Genomic DNA, 27,696 nt, shown 5'->3' with positions numbered 1-27,696 from the left:
TCATTTCTAATAGTTTGCTAAATGCTCTGAAAAACACAATAAGGGTGCTTTTATTTCGTCCAACGATAATCATATTCCACCCCAGTGTGCAAACAGACAGATCATCGCCACCGTGTACCATGCGTCTCCTTCCCATGTTGCGCTCCCGGATGTCGATTCGTTGCCTCACTGACTGCTGGAATGAGGTTTTCAATTAAAACCCATCTTCAAGACGTCCAACCGACTCGATGCGTCACCGCTGGTCGTCGGTCGCTGGTTTTAACGAATGGTGGGTAAGAGCTGAAATCTTTTCCCAAAGAGCAAAGCATTCGATGTTCACGTTTGAGGTAGAAGTTTAGACCAGGCTGCAAATTTGTTTGAGGGGGCGTGCAGACGGCCGACGGCCACGACAAGCTACAACATCATCTGGCTCCTGGGTGTAATCCCCAAATCAGCGGACCAAGAACTTCTTGGAAAGCGCAACAGTTCCACGGCAGCGGAACACACACCGCCCGCCGTCGTCGCTGCGCCGGCGAAGCGATCAAACTAAAATTAACACAAATTGTGCCGGGCTTAATTAATTAATTGCCAAATTAATTGGGTAATTAAAAGACGTCTACGGATTAAATATTTGGTTCGCTGATACCCGGGTGCGCCGTCGGAGCCACCACGCAATATGGTGGGAGCAGATGTCGCAAAGGATTAACATTATGTTCCGATGCCGGTCGGATGTTTCAGCTCTTCCTTATGACTTGTGTACAGTAGCAAGATTTGATGTCGTGATAGTAAACTTAGGATTCCATCAAAAGCCATCATAAACTTATGAACTTATGAGCTTTGGTGGCTCAATTTGTTTCAAATTAGGAAATGTAGGGATTATGTGATTATTGAAGAGAACGTTGTTGTGTATTAACTGTTGTTTATTATTAACTGTTAATAAACATTCAAATTTTTTAATATTAATATCATACTGATTTCTTATCAAATATTTATAGTTCGCATTTCTCTTTGAAAATGTTTGGCACAATATGGGAAGCTACGAATAGCAATAGGAGTAAAGGGAAAAAGGTATTTGTGGCTTCATAATTGTATAACTTCAGATAAAAATTCTTTCTGAAATTACGTAAGGCTAAATTTAATGAATTTGGAAACCCAACACCCCGCCCCCCTCCGTAACACTTTTTGTATGGAAGGTTTGATTTTTTTATATGAATCGTAACGCTTAGTCTGACTTCCTCCCTCCCCCTATAGCGTTACGTATATATAAAACTTAATATCGTCAAAGGGGTTGACAATAGACATGGGGTGAGATTGGGATATCGCTATCATGAACAGTCTGAAGGTCGAATAACTTCATCGTCCAAAATTAGTTTACTTGTTCTTAACTACATTTATTCCACATTATACACTGTATATACAGTATATACAGACTACTTTGATGACGGTCGTCGTATTTTTCTGCCAGAGGTGTGGCAAGTATTAAGGGGTATGAAGATTCAATTAACATCATTTCCTATAACAATTAGGAAGTGCTTACCATTTTATGCGGTTCCGAAATATGGTCCACAAGCTTACCTGTAAGTAAAAATAGAAAAAGAAGGTTATACAAATTGATTTTAGTTCATAGATTTATTCTAGGAATGAGTATGAGTATGAGGTGAGCTTACTGTTGAGGTCTAAAAACATATTTGTAGGTTTAGTAGGATTATGGTCACCGTATTTTTTTGTCTATTTTTGTTTCTTTATTTGTTTCGTAATAAAAAACATCTGAAAGCAGAAATTATGAGAATAGTTGATAAATGGAATCATACTTTCAACTATCACTGGAAGCAATGCAGCTGTCTTGCACGATTATTCGAAAGAAAAAAACTAGTTGAATTCTACGTCATAAGTGATTCAATAAAATTTATAGTCATCCTATGAACTCAAAAGATGTATGTCCAAAATACGTTTTACATGCACGAGATAATTTCCATTTCTGCTAGATGGATTATTCATTTTTTAATTATTGCTACACATTACATCAGATAGTATATACTCAGCCATCTCCAAAGAAGCAAGAGAGGAAATCTAAGCTGCGGAGGCAATCACGATATATATCCGGTTCCAGACATCAAAACATTTTCAAGGTGAACACAGGAAAATCAGTGTCGGCAAATGGCAAGGAAACCTAGCATAGCATAGCATAGCATAGCATAGTTACGGTGTACTTCGTAGGTTGGATACTCATGTTTTTCTTTTAAAATCTTCATCCAGATCACTATCACAAATCAAGGTGGGTGTGGTCCTTGATTTCAATCTAGGGCAAAAATCTCAAAAGCATGAGGATTACTGCTCCTGGCCACGCCCATCTTCACCGTAACTTGAAAGGGGAAGGAAGTATTGATGAAGGACTTACCTAATGAGAGGCCCTCGACTCAGCGACACCCTCATAAGTACCACGGATTTGGATATTGGGGAAGGTATTCGTTGGGTCAGGATTTGCCTATAGCTGACAATACGACCGTTGTAGATCTTACACCGTAACACACCACGTAAAGGTGTGTTACGGTGTAACCCAGCGTTACGGGGGGTGTCGGCAAATGGCAAGGAAACCTGACCAGTTAGTCATAACAAAATTGTATCACAATTATATCAATATTCGTTACAAAGATGGAGGAAAGAACATTTCATGATCGTCATAACATGATTATTACATAATGTATTATGTTTATTTTTACCGAAAAATTGCCTACATTTTTGGTAGATAGGAGGAATTGAAAAAAAAACGAAGGTACCACCTGAAGTATAACTTGAACCTACATTTAAAGTTGAACCAGCTGTACAAAGTTAATTGCCTACATTATGGATACTCATAATGTTTTCGAAAACATAATTTGTTAAAGTTCTATTTTTACCACTTTTTATGTATCACATCGAGTTATATTTTATTCAATTAATAACATATTTGTAATATTTTTGTTAAAACTAGAAGAGATTTTGTTACATTTTTTGTTATTCCAACTACTAATGGCACATGTTTTACAACAAACGCTGTTACAGAAAACTGCTTTAACAGAATACCAAGTTCTTATATAAATCTGTTACTATCTACTGGTAGGGAAGATGCCTACGAAAAAATCTCGCTTTAAGCAGAAAAAGTGGCTCGTTCGAATGGAAATTTGACTTCCGCTAAGATAAAATCTTTGCGAGTTGGGAATAATGATGTTTGGGCAACAGAAACATCGAGATTCCTTCTTCTTCTTCTTCTTATTGGCATTACATCCCCACACTGGGACAGAGCCGCCTCGCAGCTTAGTGTTCATTGAGCACTTCCACAGTTATTAACTGCGAGGTTTCTAAGCCAGGTTACCATTTTTGCATTCGTATATCATGAGGCTAACACGATGATACTTTTATGCCCAGGGAAGTCGAGATAATTTCCAATCCGAAAATTGCCTAGACCGGCACCGGGAATCGAACCCAGCCACCCTCAGCATGGTCTTGCTTTGTAGCCGCGTGTCTTACCGCACGGCTAAGGAGGGCCCCAGAGATTGCTGAATAGGTTAAAAAAGAATTCCACGAAAGCTTCACCGAACGATTCCATTGAGAAGCCGTTCAAGCTGAACACCCGGTTGGGACTTAGCAAACGGAAATACGACGGAATGGCGAAGTTTGCTAAAGAAAGGCTAGGTGTGCAACTGTTAGAGCCTTGGGTCAAGGTTATATAGTATCGGGACCAAATTATTCCAAAATTTTCTTCTCTGAATAGGCATAAAAGCTATTTTTCCGCAACTTCAACCAATTTGTGATTACAGATGCCACTCGTCTGCTCGAGTTGGAAAATGTTGCAACAAAAGGTTGCAAATGCAACAACAACAAGGAACAACGACGAATGCTTGTTGTATGCTTCTGGAGGTATGGATTCGGCTACAGGGTTCCAACATTATAATCCAACGGATGTGCTTGGTGAAGATGACTCATTACTGTCTGAGCACTTCATGTCTCTTCTGCTGATGACGAATGATGGTCATGTACTATGGAAGAACCCAAATCCGCAATCCAACACAATCCGTCGTGTGCGTTCTTTGAAATGTTCGAAGGAGACCAATATCCTGTCACGACAAATGTTCACGGAATTTTACGATGAAATAGAACTGCTAAACAAGGATCCTGTTGAGTTGAAATCTGGAAACGTACAACTGCGTGTACGTGTATCCGGCATGTATTCTATGATAAAAGGTATAGTGGCTAACGCTATTGCTAACAATCGGGATGCACAACCCCGTCTTTTGTGTGTCAAAAATTGTGACTTACGAAGAGGCCCATCTTTTTGCCTTCCTCGTACATTGAGTGTACGTAAAGGCTATAATACTGATTCAAAAACAAAAGTTTTAAAGGAGGCCCGGAGGGCAGACTTTTATATACCGATCGACTCAGCTCTTTCAGACCTAAAATTGGTGGATCTGGTAGCATCAATAAAGGTAACACTGGTCGTGGATTACTTGATGAACCAGATGTATTTGCCAATATCCTGGGAATCAGCACAGAATTAACATCAACGTTGTGTTTAGTAAGTAGCCTGGCGTTATCGTCGAGGAAACTGGATCACCTGAATGTAGACATGCTTAAGTAATTGATCTGACAACCCGATCAGGAATGCATAACAAAATTATAACTCAATTCTATCAATGATTGTTTTTTTAAAACCAATTAGTTATAATTAGAAAATTCGATAAAAATGTGTTTTCGGACAGTTTTATTGCATATCAAAATTATAACAATATTAGTTATGTATATTTTCACACAATAATTGCCTATATTTTTTATAGGTATTGGAAAAAAATGGAGGTAATCACCTTCAGTATAACTTGAACCCGTGTTCGATATTAATAGCTGGAACAAAGTTAATTGCCTACATTATGGATGAAAATCCGTCGTTGTAGCGTACCGGATTTTCACCTGTGATGTAGGCAATTACCTTGAAAGTAGATTTTTGTACCAAATAATTATATCAACGTTTGATATAATGTTAATATGAAGGTATCAACCTCTGATTTAATTGTGTCGAATCCTCAGCGCAGAAGTTCCAGAATCAGCAGTTCAATCTTCTAATGAACACGGGAAATCCCGAAATTTAGCCAGTCCTGTTTTTTTTGTCCCGGGATGGATTCTACACACAAAACAGGTGTTTTGTGCTGATTCAAACAGCAAAGCTCTAGGTCGAAGTGTTCTAAAAAAGGGAAAAAAATTGAATCTTACCTAGCGAATCAGGCACGTCATACTCCGATAGCAGTAGTTTGGCAATGAAAACAGCTTGTCCCACATTCCTCCGTTTGGCAAGGCTATCCAGTTCCAGCAAGCGACAGCGATCAGCGTATGGTGGCAAATTTAGCGGGTCACTACAGGGTAGATGGCGCAGTGTATATCTGACGAACTTGTGTTGAACAGCTTTCAACCGAGCGATCCATACTGCTTGATAAGGATTCCAAACAGCAGAAGCAAATTCCAGTTGAGAGCGTACTAACAAGCAGTAAAGTGATTTGAATCCGAGCTGACGATTTGCTTTATCAATGGTAGTTGTTAGATGATGACTGTAAGTTAGCATGTCATTTAATAGGACACCAAGGTCTTTAACATGGTCAACGTAGAGTAGAGTAGTTCCTGCAATATTGTAATCGAAAACCAAAGTATCGACTGTCCGGTGAAAGCTAATGACGTAGCACTTAGAAAACAGCAAGAACCATCAAATTCCGATCACACCAATCCTTGAAGATGTTCAGATGCTTTTGCAGATCATGGCAGTCCGCCAATTTTCGAACAACGAGATACATTTTGAGATTGTCCGAAAAGAGCAGCAAGTCCCCGTGTTGTAATATGAAGGTAACATCATTCACGAAGAGCGAAAACAGCAATGGGCCCAGCGTACTTCCTTGAGGGACACCCGAGCCGTTCGAGAAACGGTGAAACGGTGGTTTCCTATGATGACGGTAACTTGACGTTGCACAAGGTAGGATTTAAGCCAATTGTAAAAAGCTTAAGAGCATCCTTTTTTTTCGATTTAGCGAGCAGTATATCATGATTAACTTTATCAAACGATGCTTCAAGATCCGTATACACGGCATCGACTTGAAGCTTTTTGCTCATGTTGTCCATACAGAACGATGTAAAGCTTACGAGATTCGTTTCCACAGACTGATATAATTCTTGCAGCAGGCAAATAACCTCTCGTAAATAATCGATTCAAACACTTTCGATTCAATACCAAGTGCAGTAATTCCCCGATAATTTCTTACGTCACATTTGTCACCTTTTTTGAAAACAGGAAACATTGTAGAGCATTTCCAATGAGTGGGAATTTTTTGCTGTCGGAGTGATAGGTTGAATAGTATGCTCAGAGGGATAGCCAAGATGTCAGAACATTTTTTTAATACTGCCGAAGGAATGATGCTTGGGCCAGCAGAGAAGGACGATTTGATTCTATTAATGGCCGATACTACCATTTGAGGCTCGATGCTAAAAACATCCATGCCAATGACGTTTTCAGGTGCATCTCTAATTGCGCATACAATTTCGGCTTGAGACGGTGAGGTAAGGGAGAGCGCGGACGAGAAGTGCTTAGTAAAAAGGTTGCATTTATCCTCAGCATTCAATGCAACATCGTTGTCCAGGAATAATCTTGACGGCAGACCGAATTCCTTCCTTTTGCTATTTACAAACACCCAAAACCTCTTAGGGTGACGTCGAAGACTCTGCTGCGTGCGGCACACATACTGCTTGTAAAGTTGCATGTTATAGCGGCTATAACAATTGCTAGCGAAAGTGAAGTTTCTTCTGGTTATAGCACAAAGACGATTAGTAAGAGCACGGAGTGCACTAGCGCGTGCCCGTTTGAGATTACGTAGAGCAGCATTAGTCCATGGTAGCTTTCTTGGAGGTTTTCGCTTCGGTACACATGCAGACACACAATCGCGTAAAAAGCAATTAAAACGGCTAGCTGCTTAATCGATGTCCAAGTCATTCAAAACGTTCCAGTCGAATCTCGACAAGCTGAGGCGGAGCAATTGGAAGTCAGTCTTACGAAAATTCAAGCAATCGACTTCTGAGCCGTTGTCAAAGCTAACTTGATGGTTATTAGCGACAGATATCTCTAATGCGGGATGATAAATATCAAGAGGAACGATAGCATCAGGTGCTTCATGGACCGCACAGTCAGGAAGCGAGTTTTTGCTTACGAACACCAAATCGAGGAAGCGCGATTGGAAATTGGATATCAAATTGATCTGGCTTAATCCGAGAAAAGCAGTGCCATCTAGGAGTAGGCGGCTGGCCGATGTAGTTGTCGAATTCAGCGGATCAGGGAACGCATACCTGTGGCCAGAAGGTGACCAAATAAGACCGGGTTGATTGAAATCACCTAGCAGAATAAGTACATCCATCAAGTCGGTCAAGGAGGATGCATATTCAGTTGCATCTAGGTGTTCTTGCATTATGTTGCAGTCGTGACGTCTGTCCGGAGGAATGTACATTACACCAATGAAGACGCTCCGTGTGGTAAGGCTCACTTTAACCCAAAGAGCTTCGATTGAAATGAAACGTCCAACAGCAATCTGACTGGAAGTAAACGCATTAGACACAACAACTGAGACGCCGCCGCCGCGTGAACGCAATCCTCGTGATGAATTCGGGGTCAATGTTCTGAGAACGGGTGGAGAGTGAGGGGGCGAATTGTTCATTGTTGATGTGTACTTGCCTGCACTCGGATTTTGGAAGACTTCTTCGCTACACCCATACACAGGGCCGGGATGACTGTAGACCGCTGTAGACCTGTAGACCGAGATAATCGAAGATAGAGAGACTGGTTCGAAGCCAATTGACTGGAAATGACAGCTTCATCAGGTAGTGAATGATCACAGATAAAAGCATACTTGCCTGGAAATGCTGGCTGGAAGACCCTTTCTCTGCACCCATACACAGACCAGGACGACTGTTGAACGCTGGCGGTAATGGCTCGACTGTGACGGGGGGATATGGGTCTTCCAAAATGCAAATTTCGGTGCGTCCCGGGTGGATATAATTTAGCTGAGATCCATGATGGGAGTAATTGCAGGAGAAGTATCTTGAAGAACCAGCGGCGTCATTGGCTTCCTCGTTTTCAGTGGTATTCGAAATTTTTGGGAACCGTAATCCTCGAACTCGCGAAACAGCAATCCTTCGGGCCATGTGCCTGGGTTTAGAGCACTGATGGACCCTTCGCAGAAAAGCAGTGCTCTAAACCCAACCAATTTTTAAGGAAACGGAATTCAGCATCCTCAAGTCCTTATCCTTAGCGACGAGTTTTATCACATCAGGATCGGCGTCCAAAGATAAATTAGCCTTCACCATAGCACAGACTGCATCATTAGAAACATCGGGTCTAATTCTTGATAGATACAACCAAAATTTACTATCCTTTGTATCATTAAAATGGGAACAGAAACAACATCGTCCAAAGGATGCTTGCATCCAAGACGGGTTTTCTCGGAGATAGCTGCAATATCGATATCGCGTGGACGTTTACTTGATCTGCGAGAATCAAAGAGAGGCCATCGACTGCCAGATGTCATCGTTTGAATCGATGGTTTCGAATTCAGCTGTTTTATCTCGGTGCGTAGCTCAGTAATGGCATTAGTAACCGTAGCTAGAGGCGTTTGCTCATCACTTCTGGATGAAATTGCCCTAAAATGAGCATTCTCAAAAAGTTCGGCGCAATTGTTGCACATCCAGAACAGTTTTTTTTTGTGCGTAGAGAAATAGTTCAGCATCGCGCGAGTAACTCCACCAGAACGACATACAACAAAATCAATGCCTGTGATAGCATAATTGCACTCGGCGCAAATCTTTGCCATTGCCTTTTCGCCTGGTGGATAAACAACTGAGAACGACTGAGTGGTGGTGCGAAATACGATGCTAAGCGTGATGCGACGTTCTGCTATTCACCAATAGATGACTGCTTGACAGCAACTATTTGTCAGCCAGATATGTATATCAACAACACAGATTGATCACTAACGTGAAGTGGATTAGCCGAAAAACGTATCGATTGAAGTTCATATGGATGAAACGCGAAACGGTACTATAACACAACAAACGAGCATACAAATACGATTTTACAATTCAAAGTCAATATTTAAAAACACGTAAAAACGACGACGGAATAACCAGTATATCAATCACACGCAGCAGAGTTGCCAAAAGCTCGTTTGATCACGCTCTGATTGATTCATTTTCTGACCGCATTGAATGGTTTACTATCCGACCATACAAACCGAACTAATAATCCAGATCTTGAGAAAATACTGCGCCCGTAAAACTTGCCCACAGACGGTCCGACTTTACTCCGACCCAACCAAATTTCTTGGGGGCGGAGTCAAAGTTGTTCAACATGTCGGAGCATGGGGCCCCTTATGAGCCGAGCAAAGTAGATACGTTTGCGTACGTTGACAGTTTTTTAAATTTCACGTTGAAATTTCGAAAAGCTCTCTGTAAAAACTAAGGAAAACTTTGAGTGGATTTTCATTGAAATGTGAAGAAGATCCCAGTGAAATATAATTTTTCAACAAATTGTCATTGGCAGAAACCCACTTGGCTGGACACCACAAGGCCTAAAGTTGTTTGACCGAATATGCTATTTAACCACCTAGCTTAAAGTTATATGACAGAAAATGTCATTTAGATGAAAGGGTCTTACGCCTGAAAAATGTCGTTTGCTCGAATAGTTCCTTTGACTGAAAAAGTCGCCGAATAGCTTAATTAGCCGTAAATGCCGTTTAGCCGAAATGGTCGTTTGGCAAAAAAGGACATATGGCCGGAATAAACGTTCGGCCGAAAGTGTCGTTCGGCTGAACTGATCGTTTACCGTTTAGCTGAATAGGTCATTTAGCAGAAAATGCCGCAATGGTTGTTTGGCAGAAAGGACATTATCGGCTCAAATGGCTTTTACCACCTAACACAATTTCTACCAATCGGTATTTTGGGAGAAATGATCTATTCAATCAAACAACATTTTTGACCAAACAGCCATTTCGGCAAAATTCGTTAGGACAATCAACTTTTGCGGATTCGGAGACGAGCCAGCCTAGGGCTGAAAGTCTCCTCAATAAAGACAGTAAAACAATGCGGCCAAGTTACCAGTTCGGCCAAATATCCTTTTCAGCTGGATGTCGCTTTCGGTCAAATGACATTTTTGATCTGATATACTTTTTGGACAAATGTTCAATTTGGCCAAATTGAATTCGGCTTAACGTGTTATTCACCAAAGTAGCATCCGAAAGCGGAGGCATTGAAAAATTGGTTACGCCGATTCACGCCGCAGCCGATCAAAATGGCTTTTAGCGTGATGCCGAAAACGCCGCCGCCGCCAACCGAAATTATGACAAACGTCGCCGCCGACGATTTTCGAACCAGCGCACACCCCCTAGGAAGTTTTTGAATTGGTGACCTGTGCTGCCCATAAATTCATAACAGTCCCATGTTTACTTGATATCCTATCTACCCGACCAGCTGAACGACTTTTTAGACCATACCCGAAACGCCCAACAATATCTAATTTTATTGTTGGCACCCTACCCTACGGAAACGTGGCTATGTTGTGTAGGCAACATACTTAGCCTGTGTCTCCTTGAAGTACCATCGATTAAGACCTATTATACGTCCAACCTAGAGGGATTCTAGAGATGAATGTTAACAAACGCTGTCAGAGCTTTTCTACTAAAAGGTTTAATAACACATAAACTATTTTACTTCTACTCATGAAAGTAAAACAAATTGCAATGATTATAATCCTGTAACACCATTTTCAATCATCGAAAAAAAATTGTTGAATTACTTAACTCAGATTTTGGCACTTCTCGATGCTTGATAGCTCAAGATGGATGCTTTTTAACATCTCTGGTACATAATATCTTAAAGGATTGCCCATCCAGGGAATTTAAAACAACAACATTGCCAATGACAACAATAATGTCCTTTCTTGTAAATGTTGGGACAAACTCAACTCGCAATAAGCGTATGTCCCAAACTGCAGCAGAATTGGACAATGATCGACTGCAGCGCATTTAGAGAAGTAGTCAGTTTTTGACGATGTTTTTGGCTAAATAAGTATCAGTTATCAATGTTTAGACATAAACTTAACCATCTGTTAACATGATTTGTGTTTTACTTTTGAAATATACAAGTTATCGCAGTTTTAAAAGTTCACAACAATTACCTCTCCATGTTTGTTGTAAATAAAATGGAACGCTACATTGTCTTTATCCTCTGCAGATGAGGACAAAGACTTATCGCTATTCTCTTTTGATGCTTGTCTTTTTTTCATTTTTCAGCGACAATAACATTCCTTGCCCATGACTCTGGCTGACTTTGTAAGCTTGCATAATTTTCTAAATAACTTTGATTATAAATAAAACTCCAACAAGTGAACGATATTTAGTTTATTGAATCCACATAATTCCCAAAAAATTCAAAAGCTATGTGAAATATTGTAGAAACCATGTGGGAGTATTTTTTTGTGTTCTATTCTCAGCCAACTTATAGTTGATAAAATATCTAATTTAAGGTTTTACTAGTTATTTACATGTTAATTAAAAAAACAGTTTTCAACAAGAAAAAACTTAGGGACATCCCCAATGTTTTTATTCCTATCACCATAAACAATCTCTGGATCGCTAAGAAAGCTTGAGCTTGAGCTTGAGCTTGATTGACTGCTCGTAGTTGCTACTCCATTATGACCAGATCAGCTGTTCTTGCACAGGGAACCAACAGATGTTTGCTTGGGATGTTTGCACACATATTCAATGTACAAGTACTGGTGATCTCATTTGTTAGGTCATACTGGCGCCTGCAACGTCAGAATGCATGTCAGTGTAGGGAAGGGGAGGAAATGATGATGCAATCACTCGCCCACTGCAAGCCGAATATACCTCTGCACTTGCCACAAGTTCATGCGGAATTTGTTGGAATTTCTGGGTTAGGTTGGAGAGGCAGAGGTCCGTCTTGTTAACGAGCTGCCAATGTGATAGATAGGAGAAGGTAACTGATGGAATTTCTAATTGGATGTAGGAAACGAGCTCTATAGTTCATTTCCAATTCTAGCAGATTACTGTTAGAATACTCACGTTGAAGGTATAGGAATAGTAATGGAAACGGTATGGAAGTCCATTTCCAGTTCTAGCGATTGCTAGAACATGAGGAATAAAGAGAAAGATACAAAGTAGGAGAATGGAACGGACCTGGGATTGAACCCACGACCTCCTGCGTATGAGGCAGAAGCAGTAGCCATATGACTACCAAGCCCGCTCCACAATCTCTGGATCGCTAAGAAAAGGCCATAAAGTATGACGAATCAATGCACTATTTAACGAACCACAATAATTTTCGACAATACTATGGTCCGTTTAATTTCGTTTCATATTTCGTACTAATCAGAACATTCAGTTCTAGTTAAAGATAAACCATGACATCGCGTATCAAATGTGGAATAATTTCCTCGTAACTCAAAATGGTATCTGACAGGTCAAAATTTGCCATCATTCGTCATGTCAAACTAGCCGAGCAACACCATGGCATCCAAGAAACAGTACAGCTATTTTAATAACATTAAACATCCATCCATTACCTCTGTTATCTTATGAGAAGAAGGGAGAATGTAATCGAGTATATGAAACAGGATCCGTTTATTCTATTTTTTCCGTTTTGCGAACCAACCCAGCGTTGTACACAACAATGTTGCACCCTTTACAACATGATGCACTGCAATTGTAGCCTCATTGGAGCAATGAGAGCACTTTCTTCTGCTGTTTCCAGCCCCGACAGCAACGGTGCACAAGAGCTCAGCTCACTAACGAAATTATAAATTAAATTTAGTAAAAACGCCAGCCAAAGATTTTGATTACATTTCTTAGTGACGGACGTCATCAAGGGTTGGGGAAGCCCCCTCCATGCGATCCAGCAACCATTAGTAGACCACCCACTTCACTGCCGCATGTCATCCCTTGCCTTTCCGATTCAGTCCACACAGTTCGGGACCGTCGGTTCGGGTTGCAAAAATCGCACCACTTGATAGATGATGCACTCTGTGTCTCCGACTATATGCACACCTACAACAGTTCATAACCAAGCCGACTCTCGACGCCAACCGGCAACAACGGTTCCATCCGCCTGATGGCCCAGATATCGGAACATGCTGCCACACTGCTGGGGAAAGGAACTGTATCAAAATGTAATTTTCTCTGACGTTAAACTTTCATCAGCGTTTCTAATTTCCACCCTCAAACTCGGAGTCAGCTCTGGGATGGCTTTTGTGGCAAGGTGAACCGAAAAGGGAAAGAACTGGCTCATGTAGCGGAGGGGGGAAACATGACTGTAGGAAGCTTCGCCTGAACCCCGGTATCTGATTCCGATGGATGTGGGTTGGCTCCTGGCACAACGCAATAAAGTGATGTTGCAACAATTGTTAACGGGTCCGGCTACTTCCTTTGTTCCTGTCGTGTGTCGGTGTGCAAAAGTGCAGGTGGTGTCGGAGAGTCGAGAGTGAATGCAGCTTCATTCTGTCAGTAGCGGTTGGTGTGGGATTGTGTTTGGTTACCTTAAAGACCTATAAATATTCATCTTTTTCATAATACCCGATGAGATGTGGCTGCTTTGGATGGTGAATTTGCATGCGAACGATGAGACTGCTTGTAACTCAAACAAATGGGTGCAAATTTATGCATTTACGAAAGGTGATATTTATCACGTGTGGATGTCTGATTACAAGCGTTCTGTGGTGTGAGATACGATAAGAGTATCATGGGGTTGTAAGGTGCCTACAAATCTCTTAGATTACTACCAGATGCAGAAAACGATTGCGTTCCAATTCTAATCGATAGGCTGACTTTCTATTGCTTGAGCTTGAGCTTGATTGACTGCTCGTAGTTGCTACTCCATTATGACCAGATCAGCTGTTCTTGCACAGGGAACCAACAGATGTTTGCTTGGGACTAGCACACATCTTCAATGTACAAGTACTGGTGATCTCATTTGTTAGGTCATACTGGCGCCTGCCACGTCAGAATGCAAGTCAATGTAGGGAAGGGGAGGAAATGATGATGCAATCACTCGCCCACTGCAAGCCGAATATACCTCTGCACTTGCCACGAGTTCATGCGGAATTTGTTGGAATTTCTGGGTTAGGTTGGAGAGGCAGAGGTCCGTCTTGGTTAACGAGCTGCCAATATGATAGATAGGAGAAGGTAACTGATGGAATTTCTAATTGGATGTAGGAAATGAGCTCTATAAGTTCATTTCCAATTCTAGCAGATTACTGTTAGAATACTCAAGTTGAAGATATAGGAATAGTAATGGAAACGGTATGTAAGTCCATTTCCAGTTCTAGCGATTGCTAGAACATGAGAAATAAAGAGAAAGATACAAAGTAGGAGAATGGAACGGACCTGGGATTTAACCCACGACCTCCTGCGTATGAGGCAGAAGCAGTAGCCATATGACTACCAAGCCCGCTCGATAGGCTGACTTTCTATTGACTTTAAAGCTTATAGTGTTCCTTTCTTGTCAATTTTGCAGAATCTTTCCTACTTAATAAAGTCCTCACTCGCTATTCTAAACAGCTGACACATAAGAAGGCTTAACAGATCTCTCGGGAAGTCTTCTTCTTCTCATTCTTCTTCTCCAATGACTCTACATTCCAACTGGAACTTGGTCTGCTTTTCAACTTTCGCGTATGTACCAAAATCAGTTTAGGAAACATTGCGAAAAAGCGACCACATCTTTTTGCTTTTTTAGTTTGGTGTGATCGAAATAAGTCTTGCGTACGGCCGATTGTGTTTCATTTTATAACAGCATATTTCCCTTGCTTTTGTTTTCGCTCTTCTCGTTTCTTTTCAGTTTTCTGATGTCATCGAAAGGATCACCTCCGCGGAGTGCGAGAATCTTCGTTTCATTCACCTGGACGTGTGCATGAAATCACTGTATTTCGACATGGTGAAAATAGGAATTATGTTTGTAAATGCTTTTAAAATGTGTTCAAATGTGTTCTGTTAGAAAGTGTTTTACCGTTTTAATTAGGATTTTGAAATTGACGTTCTATATGCCTTGCCGGGTGAAATAAAAAAAACATCACCCAGTTCCCATTTTGTTTTCGCGCTTCCGTCAGGGCCAATTCTGTCAGACCGCGAGTTATGGGCCAAGCACATTGGATACGTTTGCGTGCGTTTTGTCAGTTTTCCCATGCGTAAATAATCTTAGTGACAAATTTTCAGCTGGTTCGGATAAAATTTCAAGGTGGCTTAAGTCAATTTAGTGTTTTGGGCATTTTTTAAAGTTTCAAAAAAATTCAACACGAAATATAAAGGTCGAAAACCATCGCAACAACCTCTAAACGAAAAGCTTTTGGTGAGCTCTACAAGTTATGTGAACATTGCAATTAATTTTGAATAGGTCAAAGCTAAGCTGAGCTGAGCCAACAAACCATAAAGCCGATACCCATCCGGCCCAAAGTCATTTGGTCGAAATGTACACACGGTCAAAAATGTCACTTGGCTGGATAGGGTCTTTTACCTTAAAAGGACATCTTGCTGGTATTCGGTAGAAAGAGCCATTTTGGCCGAACGGGTTGACCTTTTAGGTTTAGGCCATCTTCTTCTTCTTATTGGCATTACATCCCCACACAGGGACATAGCCGCCTCGCAGCTTAGTGCTCATTAAGCACTTCCACAGTTATTAACTGCGAGGTTTCTAAGCCAGGTTACCATTTTGGCATTCATGAGGCTAACACGATGATACTTTTATGATACCATTTTTGCATTCATGAGGCTAACACGATGATACTTTTATGCCCAGGGAAGTCGAGACAATTTCCAATCCGAAAATTGCCTAGACCGGAATCGGGAATCGAACCCAACCACCCTCAGCATGGCTTGCTTTGTAGCCGCGCGTCTTACCGCACGGCTAAGGAGGGCCCAGGTTTAGGCCATATGACCTGCAATATCGGCGGTTGATATTTTCGGCCAAATTACCGGTTCTTCCATATGTCCCTTTTAGCCGTATGTCGCCGTATGATATTTTAATCCAAACAATTTTCTACCTTATAGCCGTATCGGCCAAATGGTATTCGAACTAGAATGACTTTTCGCCGAATTACTTTGGGCCGAAGGTGTGGTGAATCGATCGAAGTGGCAAGCCTCGATCGATTACCAACAGCAACGACTGTACTCCACAACGATGCTTAAATAACTGAACTTTTTCTCATCACCAACCCAAAGTCGAACCGATCTTCTCAAAGGCACTTCGAGTGCAATTCGACCCGAATGAAGCCGAATGCTTTCGTTCAAATCTTTCGGGAACTTATTTTCGTCATTGTTTTGTTTACCGTCATCACCAATAATCAATGAATTATTGGCAGTGACTGATTTTCTACCCGCCGCTGCCACATTCAGGCACTATGGTATATGCGCAAATAACCAGCATGAGTTAACCGCCAGAAATTTGTATGGCGAAAGACATCTAACGCAGGTTTTCTCAAAATTAGGAACTTTTCATGAAAAACTATTTGGTACCGGTTATGTAGGCAGGTGTCCGCTACTACGCCTACCAAATATTTTTTTGATTGCGGTGCCTTATTTTGAGGAATCGAACCTTAGATGCCTTTCGCCATACTGATTTCAGAACGTTAACTCCTAATGTGCCGCTGTAAGCACGCTCAAAGCAGGCGATTCATTCATTATTTCAATTTATGGATTACACACATAAAGGAATCAAGTCAAAATGAAATAAAATTTACTTTCATTATATACCGTGGATAATCAAACTTCGGACGCTTCAATTCGTATGGGAAATTTTCTGAAATATTTCATCGAAATGTTTCGTCAAGCTGGATCGGAAAGAATTAATAGTTTTAGCTTGTTTTAGTAAATTACATTCTTAAAAGACATGTTAAAACAACACGACGAAATGATTAATAGACAGTCTGAGCTGTGCAGTAAAAATAGTTTTCAATTATTCTTCTCGGTACTGTGTAATCAGGTGTCCGAAGTTTGAATCTTTGTGTCCGAAATATGAATCCAACCCCGCCGATGTCCGAGGTTTGAATCAAACAAAAGCCGGACATTTTCATAAATTGCAAACATTCTTGGCAATATTTTGCAAATATTAAATACGTAGTTCAAAGATGAATACTATACTTAGTGATTGCAATGGTAATTTAAACGGTGTGATTTAAAATGTGAGTAAACAGGATGATTGTATATCAGAAAGTGCTTAAGCGTCCGAAGTTTGAGTTTGCACGGTATTCATTCATTCATTCATTTATTTATTCTACATCTAAACAGATAACACTGAATCAACAATTTGACGCCACAATACACGGTTCGAGGCCACATCTCTCCATCCTCGAGTACGCCCCACGCTCGCCAAGTCGTTTTGCACCTGGTCTGCCCATCTCGCTCGCTGCGCTCCACGTCGTCTCGTACCTACTGGATCGGAAGCGAACACCATCTTTGCAGGGTTGCTGTCCGGCATTCTTGCAACATGCCTTGCCCATCGTACCCTTTCGGCTTTAGCTACCTTCTGGATACTGGGTTCGCCGTAGAGCTGGGCGAACTCATGGTTCATTCTTCGCCGCCACACACCGTCTTCTTGCACACCGCCAAAGATGGTTCTAAGCACCCGTCTCTCGAATAATCCGAGTGCTTGTAAATCCTCCTCGAGCATTGTCCATGTTTCATGTCCGTAGAAAACAATCGGTCTTATTAGCGACTTGTACATGACACATTTGGTGCGGTGGCGAATCTTTTTTGACCGCAGTTTCTTCTGGAGCCCGTAGTAGGCCCGACTTCCACAGATGATGCGCCTCCGTATTTCACGACTAACGTTGTTGTCAGCCGTTAGCAAGGATCCGAGGTAGACGAATTCCTCGACCACCTCGAAGGTATCCCCGTCTATCGTAACACTGCTTCCCAGGCGAGCCCTGTCGCGCTCGGTTCTGCCCACAAGCATGTACTTTGTCTTTGACGCATTCACCACCAGTCCAACTTTTGTTGCTTCACGTTTCAGGCGGGTGTACAATTCTGCCACCTTTGCAAATGTTCGGCCGACAATGTCCATGTCATCCGCGAAGCAAATAAATTGACTGGATCTGTTGAAAATCGTACCCCGGCTGTTACACCCGGCTCTCCGCATGACACCTTCTAGCGCAATGTTGAACAACAGGCACGAAAGTCCATCACCTTGTCTTAGTCCCCGGCGCGATTCGAACGAACTGGAGTGTTCGCTCGAAATCTTCTCACAGTTTTGCACACCATCCACCGTTGCTTTGATCAGTCTTGTAAGCTGTTCTCTCCATATTTTTTTTTTAACTGAAGTCATTGAATTTAATTATCATTATTAACGAGATTTTCGGCCATAGGCCGGTTCATCTCGTAAAGATCACAAATTTTTGTTTTCAAATTCGCAGAACCAACTTCCTTCGGGCCAGAAGATCGATCGTAGTAATCGTCGCGAAAGGATGCAACAATAATTTCTCTCATGTCAAAATTCTGCGTTTCCATATAATAGTTGAATAATAATATGATTCGGCTGGTAGTTTGATATTTAGTGAATTTTATGAGTGATGATGGTGAAATATTGTGCGCGGTAGAGTGCGGGCGGCGATGGTGATCAGGTGGTAACACGTTTTCAAACGTGTCAAGCTACTGTTTAACATCTCTCACGCTGAGATTGTCAAGATACTGAAAACTCGAATCTTCTGTGAAGAATAACCACAGATCAACATTCCCATTTCTTTTCAAATGATGGCAAGGTTTGAGGGATGTTCTTGAAGAACTCCGGTTTGCAGTATTTGTCCGGTGAGTTAGTTCCTTTCTTCAGTTTATAACGAGTGAGTTCAGAATAATTCGTCTGTGTTTATTTTGTTTCTTGAAGTAGCAGTGATTAACATTTATAACAATTTGTTCTTTCCTTGGTTAGTTCGGCAAGGAAATGAGATAAATTTGTAAATTTGTATTTCATCTAATAGCGAAATTGACAACATCTGCGTTAGTGTTTAAACAAATCTGCACTTTGTAACATCTCGTGAAATCCATCATTTCCGTAATGAGAAAATTAGAAGAGCGTAATGAATGATAAACTGTATATAGACCTCTGACGAGATTAGTTTTCACACATACTATCGTCGTCTTAACACATAACTGGTGATTCAACAGACTGTTCTGAGGACAACTAAACCATCATTGGCAATCGAGATAATATTATTTATTATTTCAATCAATAGTGTTTAAATTTATAAGTCAGGAAATTAAATGCTGATCACATGCTTTTTTGCTCGAATTGAGAGAAGTGTGTTTGAGTGTTTCCTTCAAATTTTATACACTGAATCAATATTATCCTAGAAACGAGTCGTCATATGATTCTGGACCAATAATTATTCAGTTTCCATATATGGTGTCCTATGCTCTTTTGTACATTGCTGTGTAACAATAGAATTACTGCAGTGCATCGATATTGAGGGAGCTAAAAAGATCATTAAAATTACTTGTCACATGACGAGTTTGTACTATTTCATTTAATTCCACTACATTATTGTACCTTATGTAACGATTTGCTTAGAGCACACGGCGTACAGCAACTTAAGCGCCACTCTCTAAGATTGAGAGGTTGCTGACGCTGATAAAGTCCGGCCAAAGACTCCTCACTAGGGCAGGTTTGAAAGTGGCTCTATCACTCGAACACACTGACTTCCTCAAAACGTGGCACAACAGGGAAAGCGAACTCGATGCGAAAAGGAAAAAAAGGAACTAAAGGTCCAAAACGAACTGCTAAATGTTTCACAGGACGATGTTATTAGATACAACTAGTTGAAGGGCAGTTGTAACTTAGAATCATAATTTATTACATAGCTAGATTTCACAAGATACAATTTATCCATCTCAAGGGATGTGCTACGTACGTTTTATACTTAAAACTAATTTTTGAGCTCAAAAATTACCTTTTTATGCTTAACTAAATACTTGCGGTAACGTTGGGCGCCGTTGAGGATTGATGACGGGTTCATGCAAGGCGTGCAGATCTCAGTTCGTGGTACCACGTTCGATTCCGGTAGACAGCCCGAGGACCAGCAGTCGTCAGCACGAGCTTCTGACGCCGGCGGGGATAACCTTCCCCAGTCGATGATGCGAATAGCGTAAGCCCTCGAAATGGTAGCGATGGGGCACCGTGGCCGTCGGTTGACCACTCCGGTAGCGAACGACGAAACAGTCCTCAACGCAGACTGCGGAGGCTCGTTCCCCGGCAGCGAGATTGGAAATTATTGGGGGCTCCGAAGCGGGCGAGACGGTGGGAGAAGCGCGGCTTGTTTCCACCAGCGAGACGGGAGAAAATAACGGGCCGTCCTCGCGGATACTCAATGGCAGTGATGATACGACTTCGATGGCTTCGGCCGCTCACGCCCGATGTGTCGACGAGGTCTTCTTCGTTGTTTCCGTCGCTGACGGAGCGGGTCAGGGCCTGCAGATTTGCTGGTACGAACGTTTTGTCTTGCCGAACACGCGGCAGGAATCGTCACTGATGTTGTTCGGGTGCACAGACCCTCAACGCGGTTTTTGGAGGCGGACAGCGACGAGGCCAGGAAGTCTTGGATCGTCCCGGAGGCCTGAGGGCGTAACCAGGGCTGTTTAGGCTTGATGAGCTTACACGTGGGCTTGGATGAATTGGCGACTATAGCGATCACGTGGCCGTTGAGGTACTCGTGATATTTGATCACTCCGGACAAAAACCCCACGTTAACAGGGGTTTCTGGGACCGTGAACTCCAATGACGAACAACGTGGAGTTGAGCCTCACAAGATCTCTAAATTCGTACAATGGCGTTTCTTATTTCACCGCATTAACCAACGCACGTTTGCCTTTTTTATAATTAATTAGAATCACTTCCCTGTACTTTCCGATTAGCAATTTGCACTATTCTTCTTGGCAATCCAACATCGACTCATCCCACTACACATCTCACAGTTCGGTCGGCCTTGGCCTTCATCAGATTCGCTCGTTCAAACCATACAATGGGACAAAGAGTTTACTCTCCCAGTCCACGAGCGTAGGTAGCACATCGTCGTCCCATTTGCGTGGACCATACCACTTGGTGCGACTTTGCATCTAACCCATACTCTAAGGCAGAGGAGAAGAGTGTCCATAAGTGGGCCCAAAATTTAGTACCTAGTTAATGAGTACCCAGAACCGAATTTCATGCTGTCAGCATTTTTTTCTCTACTCTCAGGCAGATGACGTTACCGTTTGGCTGCCGTTTATGTAATAAGGTAAAAGGACTAAAGTGGACCCTTACCTGTGTTACACTTAGACAGATACGTATTTCGACCTAAACAGTAAGGCCATCTTTAGTGTCTCGTACTTGACTCAACAGTATTAGTACAAGCTCGTCTTATGACAAGTGAAATACATTCCACTTAAAGCATTTAAAAATAAGTTTATTGCTTTCAAAATAACCTATACATATTTCACATTTCCATTTTTATTTTTCTCGAAGAAATAATGAATTTTTACTTAATTGAAGAAATTATGATAGCGTTGGTCCAAATTCAAATGAACAATCACTCACTTTGGGCGATTGATGGTTTGTCCTCTTGATGGATGAACAATTTACCTTTTAAGGGGCACCAGGGACTGTGTCCAAGGGCTTCACGATCCCTCCCCTTGGCCTCTGTGAGTAAGGGAGCCTGCTTAGGACGAGGTGGGGTTTGTCAGTGGGCTCTGTTGGGCCTCTACGAAAGGCTGCATTTGTCTATAAGCAGATCCTATCAAACCCAGTGAACACATGAACGTTTATGGTATCGTATAGGATGCTGAAATGGAGGCGATAGAGGTACTTCTCCTTACAATACGTATGTATATCGTCTTAGCATGTATATCGTCTTTGGCATCTTGTATTGCACCATGTACGATTTTATATAAACTAGGAAATGACCGTGTGCCGCTTAAAGCGCACAAGCCCAACATGAGTGCCAACCGGCACATCAGAATTAATACCAGTGAGATCCTGATTACGGTATACTGGTCACGGCAAGCGACACATACACGTGCGCGAAAGTAATACAAAATAAACTACATGTAAAATAAACGTAAATTAACAAAATATGTCTGGCTGAACATTTTTATTTAACCTCAAATAGAGATAAAATAAGGGTTGCTGATTCACATTAGCTTTCATATTACTATCAATCTGGTTGAACAGCCGTGAATATTACTTAATTTTCAATTTTAATTCATTTTTTTTTACTTTCCTTACGTTAAAGAAATGATGACGCGGGCGCCTAATCCGAAATTCAAATGAACAATCGCTCACTTTGAGCGATTGATTGTTTATTCTCGCGAAGGATGAACAATTGAACAAATTAAGGAAATGCTAATACTGTTGTGTAGAAGTTGCATAGGTCACATCACTTTCCATGGTGAATCCCGATCTATGTTACTGATTACCCCACCCAACTAACACAACTTCCTTCCCGTGGTAATTGTGGAGATGCAGAGGTATTCTCGGTCTCTAGTAGCAACAATAACCACACATTAACATTCCCTCCCTTTCCCAACTGACTGTAAGGACTTGGCCGGCGCCGTTATTGATCAACATTTGCGAGCTGCTGAAACGTGCACTTCGAGAATAGATGGTAAATCCCAACCACTATTCACTTGGATCGTAGTGCAATTTGCACCAGTTCTGATCAATCACGGAGTAGCAACCATTGATATGTACAGTCAGTCTAAGCTAAGCTAAGCTAACCCATAGACCGGTTCATCTCGTAAACTGAAGTCATGTTTTTTCAAGTAAATTTATATAACTCGACAACGGAAGAAAATGCAGACGATGTTATTATAGCAAAACACGCGTTTTGAAAACCGCCAAAAGTCTTCAGTAGGTGACATTCGTGAAAAATAAATGAAATGAGCAGATCATAAATATTGTTTTTTGAGGGACACCCTAATCCTAGTAAGTAAAATTGCTCTAAACAAGTGAGCATAAGAGCTACTGAAAAAATTTATATAGCAAAGTTGCTGCGCTACAATTTTGTAGAATATTTTATGTCAATATTCTGCAAAATAAAAAAAAAACACATTTTTATAAAATTGCCCACCCTTTTTTTCGATAACTCTATAATAAGGGCCCAAGTATAGACGAGATCGGTGGTCTAGTGGCTACCGCTTCTGCCTTATAAGCAAACCCAAAAAACCTCCCGTGGCATCTATGAGAGGTCGTAGAGTTCTCTGCATCTTTCTTAAGTAGGTGTAAACTATCCTTCCCTTTCCTCAGCATTCTCAAGGACGTGGCCAGGACAGATCTCGACTATTGGAGAATGCATTGCTTCCATCTAATAGATGGAGGCGGATGCTATAAAATGTTTGACAGGAACTGCTCCCCGACACTGAACTGAAATTTCCGTTCAAGCACACGGTGATTTTCTTTGTTACCGATGACTTCCATTGAATTGGGTCCTAAAGCCCTACCTCGTTTATGGTTGCAAACGATAGTGCATCGGTCAAGAATACTTGAACCGATGTTATAGAAATTCTGGTAAAATTCTAAATCAGTTAAAATAATATTTTTGTGTTTAAGACATTTTAAGGCAAATTTTGGGCTGTGCAACATTTCTGAACGAATGAACCATCAGCCCAAAACGTCAGGCCCATATATTAACTGTCACAGGTTGAGTCAAGTGCCCTGTGGTGCTTTGTTAGTGCGGTTGAATCATATTATTCCGTACGTCAAACAAGACCGAAAATGTCGAGGAAGCATTTTTCATCTATTTTTAAATTTCAAATTAAACAATGTTCCGATTTTTGAGTCGTAAGAATAAGTGACGGGTTCAGGATGATTAACTTCATCGTTCTCTGAAAGAAAATCGAATATAGATTCTTCATTTTAGGACCGAATTGTTTATAGACCTGCGCAAGAGTTCATCAAATTCACTCACCTAATGGATTTTGACACTTGAGCGGTATTCACTCGAACAAAAGTTCATTTTGCGTGCATTTACTACCCGCTCAAACGTCATTATTTTTTTAGGGGGTTCATTTTGCGTTGGTCTATCCTTAAACAACAAGAAGTTAATGCAAGAGCTCGTATCTCTCAATGTTCTTGATAACACGGTGTCTCTATGTTAAAATATTTTTTTTAAATCAGTATCTCTGAAACACCCACCACGCGAAAGTATATGCTCTCCTCTTTCATATAGTGGGTAAACTAAAATGTTCTATCAGGTGACCTAGAACATTTTTTATTTTTTCACTATTTTTGGTGTAATCTCCATAGAAATCTAAAATGATAGACGATTTAACCTCCCCAAAAACGTATATGGAAAAATGATGCCAATAGAACAGTTTAGAAATGCACCTACGTGAAAGATGAAAACATTAATTTTCGTATAGTGGGTGTTTTAGAAATACTGATTTTTTTTTGAGAATAAGCCTCTTCGGGCAAAGAAACCGTGATAACGTTTATTTCTAATATTTATTCATTTATTCATTTATTCAGGCTGATACCCTTGTCTTTTTGCTCAAAAATAATATTTTAAGTAGGTAACAAAAAAAAAAACGAATAATTTTGAGAATTTTCAAATCATTGTTTGATTTGTTAAAGGAGGAGTTTTTTTTTCATTTTAATATTTATTTTTTATTATTAATTGTGATAATTGATTCTGGTGCGGGATACAATCATCCTCTATCACACCAAACCATTATATTATCGACAAACTAGCGCAATTCGGTACAATGATAAAAAGAAAACATCGACGAAGAGAAATCGATCTATACAGTTACGCCCCTATGAAACTAAGCGCGAGATATTGTTTGCAATGTGTTACGAGTAAAAATAATAAACGAAGACAAATGTTGCTTCTTTTTCAGAAACTAACAGGCTATAACGCTTCGTATAGCAAGGAGCAATCTCTGTAAATTTAGCTTTTTTACTGTTTATGCACAGACTGTTACAGAATATTTAGACGCCCTCCATTAATTTGTCTACTATCCTTACCTCCTTAGCCGTGCGGTAAGGGTCTGTTCACAAATTACGTAACGCAAAAATCCGAGTTTTTGACCCCCTCCCTCCCCCTCGTAACAAAAAGTAACATTTTTGGCACCCCCTCCCTCCCCCATGTAACACGTAACTGTGAAAATTTTGAAGGCAGATTTTTTTTCCTTCTCTGAAGCATTAAATGCTTCCAAATTTTGGGTTTTGGTATTTCTTGAACACTGTTTAGAATAGACGAATCCAAGTAAAAATAAGAAGAAGACAAACGACGGTGTTAACTTTGACAGATCCTACAGCACAGCATAGGAAGATCATTTTAAAATGCTCATAATAAATTCTAGACAAAATGTAATTAAAATCTGATTGATGTATGATACGGAAAAAGTTTCGAACTGTATAATAGATATATTTTTGGAAAATATACAAAAAAGTGAGATAAGCTTCCAAATATGTAATTCAGAACTTTTTCCGTACCCTACATCAACCAAATTTTAATTACAATCTGTCTAGAATTTATTATAAGCATTTTAAAATGATCTTCCTATGCTGTGCTGTAGGATCTGTCAAAGTTAACACCGTCGTTTGTCTTCTTCTTATTTTTACTTGGATTTGTCTATAGGGACGGCACATGATCAAAAATCAAGGATATCAAGAATGCAGCTAGTAGAAACGAAAATAGAATTTGCGATCATAACCATTTACATAGTTTTGCGGAACTGTGGTTTCGAGAAATACAACATTCGCTTGGTATTTTTACGCATATCAGTCAGCATGCTTGATTTCGATAATGACTTATATACGATAACCAGGGTGACCACTCTTGTCGACAAAATAAATTCCCGGGTTTTTCCCGGTTTTCCCGGTAGGGTTTCCAAAATTTTCCCGGAAAAACTAAAAAGTAACTTTAGTCCATATTATGTAAAAAATGTATGTATTTTTTTTTTGAAAGAAGAGAATAGTTTCTTGGTATGTACAATGTTCAACATCATTTGTAAGAATCAATTAAGTTATTTTATAATAAGCATTGCGTTCTAACAGACTGCTGCAAAAGACTTTAAGTTCTAATTGCTGCTTCGTCCAAAAATATTGATTGTAGTATAGAACCTATGTGGCCATGCTCCATGAAAATAATGAAAATCGCACATATACAGAAAAAAATATAAAATTATTCCAACATGGTTTATTGATGAGTCATTCATCCATTTTTATCTAAATAATAATGGTTTCTCTACCTTCTCGCATTGATAGGCAAACAGTACCTTGTAACAGTCTTTTACTGTAAAAAGGCAAGCTAGGACTTCATTTTCAGTAAACCTTGAGCTTGAGCTTCTTGAGCTTGATTGACTGCCCGTAGTTGCTACGCCATTATGACCAGATCAGCTGTTCTTGCACATAGAACAACAGATGTTTTGTTTGGGCCTAGCACTCATCTTCAATGTAGAAGTGCTGGTGATCTCATTTGTTAGGTCACACTGGCATCTTCCACGTCAGAATGCAAGTCATTGTAGGGAAGGGGAAGAATTGATGATGTATTCACTCGCACACTGCAGGCCGAATATACCGCTGCACTTGCCACTAGTTCATGCGGAATTTTATAGAATTTTTTGGGTGAGGTTGACGGGCAGAGGTTCCTCTTGATTTACAAGTTGCCAGTGTGGTAGGAAAAAGCAATTGATGGAATTTTAATGTGATATAGGAGACTAGCTTTCCATTCATTTTCAATGAATCACATAAAGTGGCTGGTTTCGTACCCGCCGCTTCCAGCTTCAGGCGCTAACTTTACATGTGATAATAGCCAGCATGAGTTAATCACCGGAAGTTTGTATGGTGAAAGATATCTACCGCGGGTTTGCTCAACAGTAGGAATTTTTAATGAAAAACTATTTGGTACCAGGTGTCTGCTACCACGCCTACCAAATATTATTATTTTTAAGGGCTTATTTTCGAAATATTAAGCCTTAGATGCTTTTCGCCATACTGATTTCCGAAAGTTAACTCCTAGTGTGCCGCTATAAACACGTTCTTCTGCAAATGAGGCAGAAGCGATGTCAAATCTTTATTTTCAGTACCCAGATTTTCCAGTAACCTTTCTTTCAGTAACCTATAAGTTTAGTAACCTATCTTCTAAACCCAGATATATTAATCCACCTTGGCGTTGGTGGTCAATTTGGGAATATAAATTCCACTATTTCCGTCAATTCACATCTATTTGCGTTCATTTGAATGCATTGCAGCAAAAAAAAACAATGTTTTTCAATATCTCCCGAAGCGAAAAACTAAGCCGCGTTCCTCGTCGAATGCAACTTGTTGAGAGCAAATCGGATAATGCTTAATACCAAAAAGTGTGTCTCTCATTATACACACAAAAACACCAAGAATGTATCATTTGGTTTATAAACTGTTGATATGAAAAAACAAGAGGTTTTATGCCTACGGGAGAAGGCTTGAAATTCATTCTTAACTCAACTCCCGCCGGCTTTTCCCTCTCATAAAAGATAAAAGATACATACACACATACATACATCACCTCAATTCGTTGAGCCGATTCGGAATATAACACTATGGGTCTCTGAGCTTTCTATCAGAAGTTCGGTTTTAGACAGGTCCAACAGCCTTTCCATATACTAATACGAGAAATTGTAATATGTATGAGAAAGGCTAAAAGGGCCCTCTACT

General features: G+C 40.6%; 1 protein-coding gene across 4 annotated transcripts in view; it reads right to left on the bottom strand.

The window, feature by feature from the left end:
• The window catches only part of LOC134224830 (matrix metalloproteinase-2), a 727,658-nt gene that overhangs the window by 94,280 nt on the left and 605,682 nt on the right, over positions 1-27,696 (bottom strand). Inside the window, exon 1 of one of the 4 annotated variants that reach the window (XM_062704434.1) lies at positions 19,976-20,916. The exons of 2 other annotated variants lie outside the window; for them this stretch is intronic. The gene's annotated coding sequence lies outside the window, so the exon portion shown is untranslated. Of the gene's footprint in view, positions 1-1,516; positions 1,542-19,975; positions 20,917-27,696 lie in introns of those variants that run through there. One more of the 4 variants, XM_062704435.1, reaches the window with a different exon arrangement.

This window comes from Armigeres subalbatus, chromosome 3 (assembly GCF_024139115.2).
Source record: "Armigeres subalbatus isolate Guangzhou_Male chromosome 3, GZ_Asu_2, whole genome shotgun sequence".
Taxonomy (NCBI): Eukaryota; Metazoa; Arthropoda; class Insecta; order Diptera; family Culicidae; genus Armigeres; species Armigeres subalbatus.
Note: the sequence above shows the minus strand (reverse complement) of the source record. Positions and strands in the feature narration are given on the sequence as shown.